Source organism: Mesoplodon bidens (genome assembly GCF_964165515.1).
Source record: "Mesoplodon bidens genome assembly, chromosome: 3".
Taxonomy (NCBI): Eukaryota; Metazoa; Chordata; class Mammalia; order Artiodactyla; family Ziphiidae; genus Mesoplodon; species Mesoplodon bidens.
This window is the reverse complement of record NC_138178.1, coordinates 36,589,108-36,601,765: the sequence shown is the minus strand read 5'-3', so window position 1 is coordinate 36,601,765 and position 12,658 is coordinate 36,589,108. Positions and strand designations below refer to the sequence as shown.

The following is a 12,658-nucleotide window of genomic DNA, read 5'->3' as shown; positions in this document are numbered from 1 at the left end:
CCTTCCTTGCCCTCACTTCCCCTTCTAGTCTTCTCTCTCCTCTATTTTAACAAAAGTTCTTGAAATCAAGCCCATGCCCTCTGCTTCCTCCTCTTGCTCTCCACTCTGGTTTCTGCCTTACAACTCTGCTCAGGGCTCCCTGCATGCTGTGAACTCTAAGTGCTTTATACAGATGTAGGATCCCCTTAATCACGAGGGTGGTGATAGTACTGTCTCTGTAAAACAACTGTGGGGTGTGGATGACTTCAGTAAATTAGCCAAGGTCCCAAACCTCTGGCAGGGGTTTGCAGTCAGACCGTTGGGCTCAGTCTATGCTCTTGGCCACCATGCCATACCATACCCCACGCCTCAGACTGTTCTCAGCACTCAGCCCAGTGCCTTGCATGTAGCAGGAGATGGATAAACATGTCTGAATGAATGAACACATCCTGGCCCCATAGTTCAGGTTCTTATTCTCTCACTCTTAGAATAACCAACCCAAGAGCAAAGGGCTCTTAAAAAGTGCATGGGCTTGGGTTTATGCCTATTTTTCTGACAGAAACATAGTTCTCATGTTTTTCATGGGTGCCTATGTCCCCCCAGAAGTTAATAACTTCTTGATTCATTCATTTTTCTGTCTTCAGTTTCATTTTCCCCAAGCTCCTCCGCTTTACATCCTGTACATTGCCATTAGATGACTGGATTGTCAATGTTTTGTTCTAATTCTGTTGCTGGTAAAAACATAAGAACAAATAACCTCCCTCCACCTGAAAAGTCTTGAATGCCTCCCTGGCTGACTGCCTCCAAGATAAAAATCAAACACTTTGGCCTAACGGCCAAGACTTTTGGTAATCCAGCCCTAACACATTTTACCAGTGCTATCTCCCACTTTTACTTGAATCCTCTGTTCCAAACTGAAGTCTTCTTGTAACTTCAAAATTTCTGTTCTAACCCAGCTTTCAGCAATTCATTCAACAATAATGTATTGCGCTCCAGGTCTAAACCAGGCACTGTGCCTGGACCTGAGGATACAAAAGATGAATACAACACAGTCCTTACCCTTGGGAAATTACCAGTCTAATCCAGAAGAGATATGTGACAACAAAATCCTCAAAATATGGGATGGCAAACAATTCATGGGAATTATTCCTACTTGGAGGTGGGCTGGAGCTGACAGCAAGGAAGACTTTCTGAGTTAAACATGTCTGTACTCTTTCCATGTTTCTTTTACAACAAGCATGCATTAATTTTGTAACCAGGAAAAAGGTAATATTCAGTGAAGATTATGGTTAATTTGATTTTGAGCTTCTGAGTTTCAAAGGAGAATAACCATAACTGTAAAAGAATTCATAAAATTAATGAGGGAAAGACAGTCAAGCAATGGAAAAATGGGCAAAAGCTTTAAAGAGACATTTCCCAAAAGATGAAATATTTATGGTCAATAAATATATGAATACATGTTCAACCTCATTAATCACCAAGAAGTACAAATTGAGACCACAATGAGATTCTCTTCGATATCTATTTGAGAGGTGAAAATTAAGAAATCTGACAAAACCAAGTGTTGAAGAGGATTTGGATCAATAAGATCTTGTATACAATGTTGTTGAAACCGTAAATTGGTAAAAATCACTTTGGTTAGCAGTTTGGAATTATCTTGTAAAGCTGAAAGTTCACTTAGTCTTTGACCCAACAAGTCTACTCCTGTATAAATATGCAAGAGAAATTCTTGCACTTGTGCACCAGTGGGTTTTATACGAATATTCTTAGTAACACTTCTGCAATAGCAAAAACCTGCAACAATCCAAATGCTCATTATCAGGAAACTGGTTGTATTAGTTTGAAGTCCCCAAAAGCGGAGACTGGGACGAGGGCTTGGGTGCAAGTTGTTCATTTGGGAAGTGATCTCAGGCAGCAGGGGTGAATAAGAGGGTGAGATTGAGGCAAAGTAGCAGGAAACACCAACATAAGGAGTGTGATTCCATGGAGACCTCTGAGAAATATACAAAATGCCTCCCAGGGACTTCCCTGGTGGTCCAGTGGCTAAGACTCTGTGCTCCTAATGCAGGGGACCCGGGTTCGATCCCTGGTCAGGGAACTAGATCCCACATGCTGCAACTAAGAGTTCACATGCCACAACTAAGAATTCACATGCCACAGCTAAAGATCCCGTGTGCCACAACTGAAGATCCTACGTGTCACAACTAAAAGCCCTCATGCAACAACTAAGAGCCCGCATGCTGCAACTAAGATCCCACACACAGCAACAAAGATCCCGCGTGCTGCAACTAAGACCCAGCACAGTCAAATAAATAAATAAATAAACAAACAAATAAATAAATAAATATTTTTTTAAATCCCATATAAAAAAAAAATGCCTCCCAGAATTGTCCATCTGAAGAAAGGGAGCTTGGGGCATTTATCCCTTGGCTCACACCCCCCATTGGTTGAGGGTTAATACTCTTTACTTTCAGTCTGTGTTTGGGAGAGGGCTGAGAAGGCTCTTGTGGCTTTTGAGAAGGCCTTAAAGCAGAAATTGGAGAGGCCCACGGCCTAGCACTTGCGGTGGGCATTGTCAGTAAATGGAAGGCCCCACAAAACTGGCTACCACATATTTGGCTAAAACCAGTTGTGGGCCAAAGGGAAGAACACAGGTCACCAAGAGCCTTTGCTGCCAGCAACAAAGTAATATTAGCATATTTACACATTGAAATAGTCGACAGCAGCAACCGTAAATAAACTCAACTTCAGGCAACAAACCTGAGATGGATCTTAGCAATAAAACATGAAAAGTGAAAAAGAAGTCCCAGGACACACCACTATGTATAAAATATCAACATATAAAGAGCAAGGATTAACTGTGTAGCACAGGGAACTATAGTCAATATCTTGTAATAACCTATAATGCAAAAGAATCTGAAGCTATACACCTGAAACTAACACAATATTATAAATCAACTGTAGTTAAATAAAAAAAAAAGTTCCCAGGTTATTATGTAGGGAATGATACTACTTTAATAAACAAAACAACTAAAATTAATAATATATGTTTTGGAAATATGTATGCATGTTCACACACACAAATATATACTTATGTATGTATGTAAATACATAGACATATACAAAATTTTAAAAAATTTATTTATCTTTGGCTGTGTTGGATCTTCGTTGCTGCACGCAGGCTTTCTCTAGTTGTGGTGAGCAGGGACTACTCTTTGTTGCGGTGCGCAGGCTTCTCATTGTGGTGGCTTCTCTTGTTGCAGAGCACGGGCTCTAGGCGCACAGGCTTCAGCAGTTGCAGCAAGTGGGCTCAGTAGTTGTGGTTCATGGGCTCTAGAGCGCAGGCTCAGTAGTTGTGGCACATGGGCTTAGTTGCTCCGCAGCACGTGGGATCTTCCCTGACCAGGGATCCATCCCGTGTCCCCCACATTGGCAAGTGGATTCTTAACCACTGTGCCACCAGGGAAGTCCCTCCACTCTTTTTTAGATTCTATTCCCATGTAGGTCATTATAGAGTATTGAGTTCCCTGTGCTATACAGTAGGTTCTTATTAGTTATATATTTTATATATAGTGTTGTATATATGTCAATCCCAATCTCCCATTTTATCCCTCCCGCCTCCCCCCTTTACCCCTTGGTAACCATAAGTTTGTTTTCTACATCTATGACTCTATTTCTCTTTTGTAAATAGGTTCATTTGTACCATTTTTTTAGAATCCACACACAAGCGATATCATATAATATTTGTCTTTGTCTGACTTACGTCACTCAGTATGACAATCTCTAGGTCCATCCACGTTGCTGCAAATGGCATTATTTCATTCTTTTTAATAACTGAGTAATATTCCATTGTTTATATGTACCACTTCTTCCTTATCCATTCCTCTGTCGATGGACATTTAGGTTGCTTCCATGTCCTGGCTATTGTAAATAGCACTGAAATGAATATTAGGGTAATGTATCTTTTCGAATTATGGTCTTCTCCAGATATATGCCCAGGAGTGGGATTGCTGGATCATACGGTAGCTCTATTTTTAGTTTTTTAAGGAACCTACATACTGTTCTCCATAGTGGCTGTACCAATTTACATTCCCACCAACAGTGTAGGAGGGTTGCCTAAAGAAGCAAGACTTTTTAACTTTACATTTTTATAAAGCTAGGACAATTTTTAAAAATAATTTTTTTGGGGGGCTTCCCTGGTGGCGCAGTGGTTGGGAGTCTGCCTGCTGATGCAGGGGACGCGGGTTCGTGCCCGGGTCCGGGAGGATCCCGCGTGCCATGGAGTGGCTGGGCCCGTGAGCCGTGGCCACTGGGCCTGTGCGTCCAGAGCCTGTGCTCCACAACAGGAGAGGCCACAGCGGTGAGAGGCCCGTGTACCGCAAAAAAAAAAAATAATAATAATAATAATTTTTTTGGAATTCCCTGGTGGTCCAGTGGTTAAGACTCCGCAGCTATCACTGCTGAGGGCGTGGCTCTGATCCCTGGTTGGGGAACTAAGGTCCTGCAAGCCTCATGGTGCAGCAAAAAAAAAAATTATTATTTTTAATAAAAATTTTTTTTTTTGGCTGCATTTGGGTCTTCATTGCTGTGTGTGGGCTTTCTCTGGTTGTGGCGAGTTGGGGCTACTCTTCGTTGCAGTGCGCAGGCTTCTCATTGCGGTGGCTTCTCTTGTTGCAGAGCACAGGCTCTAGGTGCGTGGGCTTCAGTAGTTGTGGCACGCGGGCTCAGTAGTTGTGGCTCGCAGGCTCTATAGCGCAGGCTCAGTAGTTGTGGGCTTAGTTGCTCCACGGCATGTGCGATCTTCCCGGACCAGGGCTCGAACCCTTGTCCACTGCATTGGCAGGCAGATCCTTAACCACTGTGCCACCAGGGAAGCCCTAAAATGTTTATTTTTTACATAAAAATATTTTTAAGAGCAAGAAAATGATAAACACAAGATTAAGCAATGGGGTGGTGATCATTCTGTAATGTATAAAAATATCAAATCACTGTGTTGAACACCAGGAACTAACACAGTGCTGTAGGTCAGTTATACTTCAAAAAAACCCCAAAGAAACAAGCAAAAAACTCTAAGAAAAAGAGATCAGATTTATGGTTGCCAGAGGCAAAGGTATGGGGAGGGGGAGGGGGAGGGGAAGGGGAATTCGACGAAGGTGGTCAAAAGGTACAAACTTCCAGTTATAAGTACTAGGGATGTAATGTACAACATGAGTAATATAATGAACACTGCTGTATGTTATACATGAAAGTTGTTAAGAGAGTAAGCCGAAGAATTTTCATCACAAGGAAAACAATTTTTTTCTTTTTCTTTTATAATGTATCTATAAGAGATGATAGATGTTCACTAATCTTATTGTGGTAATTACTTCATAATGTATGAAATTCAAATCATTATGCTGTATGCCTAAACTTACACAGTGCTTTATATCAGTTATATCTCAATAAAACAGAAAGAAAAAAAGATTAAGCACTGGATGGAGGGATATATGTAAGTTATCAATTCTAGTTTTTAGGTTGAATAAGTAACAAAAGATGGTCACACATGAACAAAAGAATATAGGGTCCCTGACCCATGGAACATATTTAACCCCATCATGTACACCTGAGCTCCAAGAAATAGAATTATATGGTATGATAAGTACATTTAGAGGTACCTATACAGTAAGATGTACTGATAACACAAAGGTGGGAACTGGAAGATACTCCCTCACACCAGGGAAGGTCAGGGAAGGTCAGGGAGTCTTGACCAAAAAGGTGGCAGTTAATGGGCTTAAAAGAATAAGAAGATTGCCAACCTTGGGAGGAGGTGGGAAGGTTCTGGAGAACGTTCCAAACGGAAAGAGCAGTATGGACAATGGTACAGAAATGAGAGACAGTGCAGCATTCAATAGACTACAGACAATTAGGGTTGATAGAAAAGGAGAATGAAAGAGGTACATACAAGTGATGGATCCAGAAGATAAGGTCCATGGTAAGGAGGTTAGGCCTTATTCCACATGGTAAGCAAATAAGAGCATTGGAGGGTACTTTTTATTTATTATTTAAACAATCTTTTTAAAAATAAATTTATTTATTTATTTTTGGCTGCATTGGGTCTTTGTTGCTGCGTGCTGGCTTTCTCTAGTTGCAGGGAGCAGGGGCTACTCTTCGTTGTGGTGCATGGGCTTCTCACTGTGGTGGCTTCTCTTGTTGCGGAGCACGGGCTCTAGGCGCACGGGCTTCAGTAGTTGTGGCACACAGGCTCAGTAGTTGTGGCTAGCGGGATCTAGAGTGCAAGCTCAGTATAAACAATTTTTTTTTTTTTTTTTTTTTTTTTTGTGGTACACGGGCCTCTCACTGTTGTGGCCTCTCCCGTTGCGGAGCACAGGCTCCGGATGTGCAGGCTCAGTGGCCATGGCTCAGGGGCCTAGCCGCTCCAGGGCATTTGGGATCTTCCCGGACCGGGGCACGAACCCGTGTCCCCTGTATTGGCAGGCGGACTCTCAACCACTGCGCCACCAGGGAAGCCCCAATTTTTTAACGTTAACATGCTTTATTTTAATTTAATTTAATTAATTTATTTTATTTTTGGCTGTGTCAGGTCTTAGTTGCAGAGTGCAGGCTTCTCTCTCTAGTTGTGGAGCTCGGGCTTCTTTCTAGTTGTGGTACACAGGCTCCAGAGTGCATGGGCTCTACAGCTGAGGTGCGTGGGCTTGGGCTTAGTTGCCCCGCAGCATGTGGGTTCTTAGTTCCCTGACCAGGGATCGAACCTGTGTCCCCTACCTTGCCTTGGAAGGCGATTCTTAACCACTGGACAACTAGGGAAGTTCCTGAAGTGTACTTTTTAAAGCAGGGTACCGACAAGATTTGTTTCAGAAAGATCCTCACAGCAGAGTGGAGGACTGGTTGGAGTGTGCTGCAGGCAGGAAGATCAGTTAGGATAGTCTGATCTTAGGCCAGGTGAGAGATATCAAAGTCCTGATTTACTCAGGAGCTCTGCTGTTTGTAGGCATGTATGGGCTTTTTTTTAAGAGGTAGAATGGGCAGAATTTTATTTCCATTTTCTCCTGTGCTTTTCTTTATAGCACCTAACACCCTTGACTTATATTTACTTATCTGTTGTCTCTTTCCCCCGACCAGGATGTAAACTAAGTTAATTTTGTTCCTTCCTCAATCCCCAAGGCCTAACAGTTCCTGGCACATAATAGGTACTAAACAATTGCTTGTTGAAGGCATGAAGTTTAGCTGGGAAGGAGACATACAGGGTAATAGCCAATAGGGGAAGAATTTCTAATGCTACACTCTGATTTAGCTCTGTATCTCCTATTAATCTCTTCCAGAGCTCAGACTCTAGCTCAGTATTTGACCAAACAATAAATCATTCCTGAGTCTGGCTCTCATCCTTGTCTCAGCCTGAGTTAAATCTTTCCTGCCCCCTCTCCCATCCTACCCGTTCTCTAACTACCTCCACTTTTTATCCCTACAAACACTGATTTTCCGGGTTCCCTTAAGGCCAGGTTCCTCGGCCATATGTTTAGATGGTTCTCACATTGCTATATGATCACATACCTGCTAGATAATCTGCTTCCAGATCCACTCCTCTCCATCCTTCTCTAGAGGCTGACCTTGAAGGGCAGTGTCATCTGGGGTCACTTGCCCTTAGGCTTCCTCTTGGGTTCAGCCAGTGGGAGGTACCACAGGAAGAGAGAGAGAGAGAGAGAGAGAGCGCGAGAGAGCGCTGTATTCCTCAAAGTTCCTATTGGCCCTCCCTCTCCTTCAGCTGTTGCTCTAACTGAGCACTGGTTCCATCTCTTTGCCCCTTCAGGCCTATGGTTGATAATGGCTTCTCAGCATTAGCCCTGGGGTATTTCATTATCCCTTGTTGGTTTCCCTCAACCCTGCCAGCATCTTTATACACTGTCCCTTCATTAACTTTCTTCAGTTACACACATTGAGCAGGCCATCTGTTTTCTGCTGATCTTGGCTGACACAAAAGTAAAAATGGAGAATTTTATCTTTTTAAAAGAAATTGATATGATTCACAAGGTTCACCCTTTTATTTTTTAATATTTTTTTGGCCACACGGGGATCTGACCAGGGATTGAACTCAGGCCCTAGGCAGTGAAAGCGCAGAGTCCTAACCACTGGACCACCAGGGAATTCCCCAAAGTTCACCCTTTAAAAGTATATAATTCAGTGGTTCTCAGTATAGTTGAGCAAATTATATCTTTTTTCATTTAATATGTAATCAAATGTTTTCTGTTACATACTCAGTGGTAAGTTATACAATGTTGCATGCCATAAGTTACTTATTCATATGTTTCAAACTTTCACTATCACAAATAAGGTTGTAGTAAATATTAGGCATGTGGCCATTCTCTTTTGGGTAGAACTTTCTTTCTTTCTTTCTTTCTCTCTTTCTCTCTTTCTTTCTCTCTTCTTCTTCTTCTTTTTTTTTTTTTAGTGAAAACTTTTGTATTTAGAATTAGCCAGCTGGACTCAGTTTAGGTGATCCCAATTTTGTTGGCAACAAAAGCATCATAGTCAGGAGCCAGGCAAACATATGCCTTCTTTTTTCCATCAAGCCTGGTCAAGTTGTTGACCTTGGCCACGTCAATGTCATAGAGCTTCTTCATAGCCTGTTTAATTTGATACTTATTGGCCTTGCCATCCACAAGGAACACAAGTGTGCTGTCTTCTGTCTTCTTCATGGCTGACTTGGTGGTGAGGGGGAACTTGATGATGGCCTAGCGGTCAAGCTTGTTTATCCTAGGGGTGCTCTTTGCAGGGTATTTGGGCTGCCTCCTGAGCCTCAGTGCTTTGGGCTGTGGCAAGGTGGGTGACAGCCAAATCTTTTTTTTTTTTTCTGGCCGTGGACACATTTCAACTCTACTTTCTTGGTCTTCAAAGCCTTTGCTTTGGCTTCGGCTTTGGGAGGGGCAGGGGCTTCCTTCTTTGCCTTCGGTGTCATCTTTGTGAAAAGGAGGGAGGACTTTTTCTTAAGGAAAAGTTTCTAGGAGTGGTACTGATGAGTCAAAAGAGAGTCATATCTCTATTAAGGCTCTTTGGAAGTACTGTCAAATTGCTTTTTAAGAGAATTATACCAATTCCCATTGCCACAGCTTTCTCTGAATGGACCAATTGCATCATCTCATTAGCCCCGGAAAGTATATAAGGTGTATATATATATATATATATATATATATATATATATACTGTTAATGTAGTAGGTGGTATTACCATGGGGATTTCTGTGATAGCCATGCCAATCCTAAGATATTTAAAGCCATTTTTCAGCTAAGTGGGAATGGAGGGACAGTGATTTTGAGGGGATGGAGTAGAGAGAAGGTAAAGCGATTTACTCCTTAACATCCCTCCTTCTCCATCCTGCCTCTTCATCCTGTTTACATACCAGTTTCTTCCTTTTCAGTGAGCTGTGCTTCTTTAGGGCCTAGAATAGTGCCTGGCACTGTCCTGAATATCAATAAACATTTATAAAGTGGATACATAATGGAAGAAGAATGTTAAGATATATGCGCCCAGAGTTGGTTATACTAGTATATGAGCATTAACCAGTTTTGTTTTAATGAACTCTCTGGAATCAACACTTTCCATTCCCTCCATGTAAACATATTGACTAATGTCCATGCCTGCTAAATGCTTTGGATTAGTGAGTCCATCTCTGGAATATCTACATACTTCTTCCTACCAGTTTTGTTAGATGTCTAATAAGAATCTGTTGTGTTTGAACCCAAAATTGCTTATGACAGCTGTTTGCCAGAGTATAATTAATTTAATTAAAATTACATAAACTGATGACACATAAGCATGAAAAAGAAGGAGTTGTTTCTATGAAATGTCAGTTGAATGCTTTGGAAATATTAGATAGAGACCAGTTGAAAATTACTGTCAAACTAGACGTTGGTGAGAGAATTAAGAAGGATTTTTTTTTTTAAGAGGGAGCCTCTAGTTATATTGCTTTGCAAGAAGCTCTAAGTCCTCAGTCAACTTTATTTTTTTATTTTTTATTTTTGGCCGTGCTGCAGGGCATGTGGGATCTTAGGTCCTGGACCAGGGATCAAACCTGCAGCCCCTGCAGTGGAAGCGCGGAGTCTTAACCATTGGACCGCCAGGGAAGTCCCCCTCAGTCAACTTTAAAAAAACGAATTGGAAAGCATAGAAAATATATCATGGATATGAATTATGTAAGAAAGACAACTCAAGAATTCTAATTGCCACTGTTGCTCACATAAAAGGTTTGACCTCACATCAAAAGATTCTCAAGTGGGTATTCTTTATAGGTTTGAAATGAAAATGAAATATTAAGGTTTGTATTTGTCACTTTTTATTATTCTCTGCTTTAATGTACTTTTCAAATTAACTGACCAACTACTGGGCGAGGTCCAATTTGTTTGGGCAGGGATAAATCCTTATTCCCCATTCTTTTTTTTTTTTCTCCCATAGGGGGTCAGGTAGGAGAATTTGTCCTGGTTCTTCCAGGTGACCTACCTAATTGGTGAATTTGGATCTGCCTGCCCTTATAGAGAGGGCAATCTTCTCTAATCATACATGGTTAAAGTTGCCAGACCTCTGCAAGTTGTAGGTTGGAGTTTTGGGGGAGAATATTTTAATTCAAAGAATAGTAAAAAGCCTATTGGTCATCAACCAGAACATTCTTCAGCTCAGCTTTATTGGTATTAAAGTTGATATTTTCAGCTTTTCACTAGTTCCAAACTTCTAAATAAGGGATAAAATTTACTGTCCCTATAGTACTCCAACAGTGTTGGATCAGATGGCTTCTATGTACTGTCACAATCCAGACATATTATTTCCCTTTTATTTTAGTCTATGATTCTGTTCATTCAGATAAATAGTTGTCTCTGGTAGTCTGCAGGCAGTAGTCTAATCTTGTTTGAAGTTCAGTCTGTATCTCAAGCTAGACAAAGGAGAAAACATTTATGCCTCCTGAGAAATATTGAAATCAGGAAATATTTACTGAGAAGGGAAGAGGAACTCAAACATGGCTCCTGCCAATCCTTCTATTCTCTCCCCCACCACATCCTGAGAGAGTCTTGCCTGTCCTGAGGCTTTCTGGGACATGTAAACATGGCAAACTTAAGGTCACTGCCTGTATGGATATTTAAATGAGAACTGCAAACATAAGGAATAATAGTCTAGCCTTTTTTCAATGTCCTTTAAGGCATTTTGGAGCCCTATAATGGGTCATAAGATCAATGACCAGTATTTTAAAAGAAATAAAAATAAGAAAGTTGAAAATATCAGAATGCATTGCATAAAATGGTAATATTTCATGAAATGTTTTGTTTCAGAGGTGTGTGTGTCTGTGTGCACATGTGTATATATTCTGGGTTGAGAGGTGGAATATATTTCTTATGGAGGTTCACAGTCAGAAAAGAGTGCAAAGAATATTATTCAGCCATAAAAAAGAAGGAAATCATGCCATTTTTGAAAACATGGATGGATCTTGAGGACATTATGCTAAGTGAAATAAATCAGAGAAAGACAAATACTGTGTGATTTCACTTATATATGCAATCTAAGAAAAAGCTGAACTCATAGCAAGTTGTAAAAAAACAAAAAAGTTTTTGCAAAGCATTGGTTTAAAATGCACATTTCTTTTTCCTTTCATTTTCACTCTTTGCTAATTTGCTCTCTGAAACTTCTGCCTTGTGAATAAAAATTGTAGTAATGAATAACCAGAGAAGCAAGGGCCAGTTCTCTCTCTGTGAAAGAGGAATGCAAAAACTGTTGCCCCTACTGCTTCACTCTGAGTCTATCAGATGCTCAGATATCATTAGGGTAGAAGGGCTAAGATTTAGAATCTCATTAAGGAAGAGGATACAGGAACATTTATTTTAAAATTTATCACCTGCACAGTTCAAGCTCCAGGGTTCTTCCAGCTGTCAAATTACAAAGGGTTCAACTTGGCATTCAGGACTATTGCCCTACTTGTCCAGACTGATTCACCTAGATTTCTTCCACATGAATCTGTGCTCCAACCAAACTGACCTCTTGGTGTTTGCTGAACTTCTCATTCTGTATCATTGTACTGTTCCTTCTGCATAGGGCAGCCTTCTCAATTAGCCCATCTCTGCTTGTCAAAGTCCCATCCATCCTTCAAATATCCATTTCCAATTTCCCTTCCTGATTCCTAATATCTTTCTTCTGAATTCCATAAATATCTTTAAAAAATACCTTTCATAAAAATACACTTTAAAATATCATTTTTCCTGATTTCAAGGTAAATATTAATGTACTACTGTAAAAATAAGAAGTCACAGAAGAAAATAAAAATACCATTTAAAAATCTATGTGTGATATTATTTTAAATTACGTAGCTCAAAAAGTACTATTGCCTCCATTTTACTGAAGAGGAAAGGGATGATCAGAGAGATGAGGTGACCGGTCCAGGGCAGCACAGAGAGTTGGTAACAGAGGCTGGACTTGAAGCCAAGTCTCCTGATTCCCTCTGTGATTCTCTTTGATGGACACCATGCAGCCTCTGGGCACGGGAGGGGACTCTGGAAATAGCTAGGTATGGGACTTCCCTGGTGGCACAGTGGTTAAGAATCCACCTGCCAATGCAGGGGACACAGGTTCAAGCCCTGGTCTGGGAAGATCCCACATGTCACGGAGCAACTAAGCCCGTGCGCCACAACTACTGAGCCTGTGCTCTAGA

At 41.0% G+C, this 12,658-nt stretch overlaps 1 pseudogene across 1 annotated transcript; it reads right to left on the bottom strand.

Moving 5' to 3' along the window:
• Nucleotides 1–8,331: 8,331 nt before the first annotated feature.
• LOC308614462 (large ribosomal subunit protein uL23-like) lies at nt 8,332–8,929 on the bottom strand (annotated as a pseudogene). The gene has a single exon. The product of its transcript is annotated as a large ribosomal subunit protein uL23-like (transcript).
• Between the last annotated feature and the right edge of the window lie 3,729 nt (nt 8,930–12,658).